This window comes from Octopus bimaculoides, chromosome 8 (genome assembly GCF_001194135.2).
Source record: "Octopus bimaculoides isolate UCB-OBI-ISO-001 chromosome 8, ASM119413v2, whole genome shotgun sequence".
Lineage (NCBI taxonomy): Eukaryota > Metazoa > Mollusca > Cephalopoda > Octopoda > Octopodidae > Octopus > Octopus bimaculoides.
In genome coordinates, this window is record NC_068988.1 from 4,818,498 (window position 1) to 4,821,392 (window position 2,895).

General features: G+C 37.9%; 1 protein-coding gene across 6 annotated transcripts in view; it reads right to left on the reverse strand.

The window, feature by feature from the left end:
* Positions 1-2,895, reverse strand: part of LOC106878895 (receptor-type tyrosine-protein phosphatase T) — a 596,380-nt gene that overhangs the window by 243,010 nt on the left and 350,475 nt on the right. The window lies entirely within an intron of this gene.

A 2,895-nucleotide genomic window follows, 5' to 3' on the forward strand; every position in this document is an offset into this window, starting at 1 on the left:
GTAGGAGAAACACAAATTGAAACACCTTCCTTCCACGCTTTTGATGTGCGGAAAAGAAAGGAGGAGTCTCGGGAGAAGTTGAATCACGGTTTGTTGACCACTTTTCAGGGGAGGTTAAACTGGTCTCTTCCCAATCACTACATAGAACATTCAGCTACAAAATGATCAGTCACAAATTAGAGAGTATCATATTTGGCAGTTCAGTTTGATTTGCATAATTGTGCTTATGACGATAGTCATTAATTAAACAATATACAAGGTGTTCGGAATAAATTTAAGAGTTTGCATAAAAGGAAAAGAAATCAATATGCCATCCCGCCCCCAATTTTTTTAAATACCAATTAGATTATGGCTGGGTAATAACAGTTTACTCAATGCAACCGCCCTCGGCTTCCACCCCGGTCTCGAGACGGCTTCAGAACCTGGGAAGGTCTTTGAATACTTCCTTGGTCTTGGCTACCCGTTCGGCTTTGGTGCTGCCGACAGAGTGGTTGGTTTCTTCCTCGACCGTGTTCCACTCATAGTAATCCATGGGGTTACAATCAGAGGATTTAAAGAGCGAGAAATTGAGGCTAGTGAAGTCGTAAAAATTCTGACAACCACTTTTGACTTTCCGGAAATACGGCAAGGATTCGAATCCTGCTGCCACACATATAAGACTTCCGGCAGCAACCCTCTCTAGACAGGGATTGGTTACAGTCTCCAGCAGCTTCGCATAACCGTAGGAATTGAGCCGAAGGACCTATTCAAAGATGTGTGGAGGAATTTCGGTGTGCGAACGATGTCAGAATGTTTTTTGTGTCCCTTCCTGCTGGCCACAGATTCGTAGTCTCCATTTTAGCTGTCCACGCCACGTCTTACAGCCTTCACAGTGTCCACAGAGGATTGATCAGCGGTCATGATATCCGCATTTTGATATCAGGTGCGAATCATCATGATAAAACTCCTTTCCAATATTCAGATGACTTTTAGTTCTCCTTGTTATCTTTTTTTCAACTATGACCTTAATCTTAATCCTCTCCAACAGCGTTGATTGTTCACCAATACATCAAGCTGCTTCTAAAAAGACAGGTGGCATAGAAACTCGTCAAATTTAGCCCGAACATCATGTACATTTTATTCCCAATATCGTGTAAATGAAATGAAATGTAATACATTGAACTAAGCCCATCTGTCAGTCATACTTTCCTTCCATACTTTCGGCGGCTCTTGACAGAACGTTTCACGGTCAGTCCTCATTCGTCACAGACGTATCAGTAGAGAATTTTCAGATATGACAGAAAGCTGAACAAAATTAGGCTAGAAACATAATGGATATCTCAAGTTACTGTTTGAAATTTCAACAGCGCACCATCAGTTAAACAATAAACACTACTTATTACGGGATACTTTATGCAAAACCTAGTGTTAATTAGAGAAGGTTAGATATATATTTTTGCACACATTCAAATCATAGAAACAATCTATATACATTATTTCATCCACAGCTTCTCTTTATAGCATGTGTGTGTGTATGTATATATGTAGGTATGTATGCTCAAACACATACACACGAACGCGTCCACACACACACACATACACACACATGGAAAACATTACACTCGTCGTACATATAAGTTATTTACGTTATATGGAAGAACATAAACTTGATCTAGTCGTCATGGACATTAGCATTTCTCATTCAACGTTGAGATCTCACTTTTGCACCGAAGATATAAACGTAAACAGACGTGAATTTATGGTCGGTTGTAAATATGACTCGATTTACTCGTGAGAAAAATTGAAACTAAACATCTACGTATACGCATTGAAGTATTCCCACGTGAATAACGTCTGCTGAAAAACTTTTTAACCATAAGTTCTTTTATTTCCAATCAGCTATCAGCAAATGACAACCATCATAGATTGGAGTAACAACTTTCTCTTATCTTTGCAGAGGTTATCAATGTTTATTTTCTCTTCATGATTATATTGCTTTAGATATTTCTCTCATTGGCAATGATTGATCGTTTTATTTCAGTATTGTTAACCAATCTTGAATGTAAAATCATTGTTGCGTTAGTACTTACTCACATACAGGCAGTCAGAAACACTCGTTTATAGTTGGAACTACATAGATTTACGCAACTATAAACACACATACACACTTCTGTAATCGTATATAATTACACAAGCGTTATATTAATTTCATAATTACGTAATTAGGAAACATATGCAATACAAGAACTAGAAACCAGAAGGTTCTCCTTATAGAATCAGCATTATCAAAATTACTTTAACAAATAAGATAGTGAGAATAACAATTTGGAAAAGGGAGACAGTATTGGTGCCATGTAGATATTGGTGAAAAAGCATATATTGCTTATCAGTTCCAGGAACAAATTTTATCAGGGTCAAAACTGAATAACTCATGAGATTAAGATTTCACATGTGTTTTGTTTTCTCTGCATGAATCTATATATGCATGTATACAAACATATATACATAATTGTGTGTGTAGATATATATCAAAACAGTATGATATTTAAATTCGTTGGTACGCTTGGTAAGCGGGATGCTAGTCGTATGCCATGTTCGCCATGAGGTATTTTCCAACCAACTGTTGCCCGTATACAACATCATACCACGACACCGCGTGACCTTCCTTCCTCGACCAATCCCAGCCCACCTTATTGCAATAGCAATCAACTTCTGCCATTCAAAATCAAAATGGCTGATGATTAACATCACGCTAGAAACTCAAGAGTACCAACGAATTTGAATCAAACTGGTTTGATCCATACATGTAACTCCCAATAACTTGGTTGAGTGCCCTTCTTTAGTTTGTCCACTCACTCGTAGGTAGATATATACACACACACACACACACACACACACACACACACACACATATAT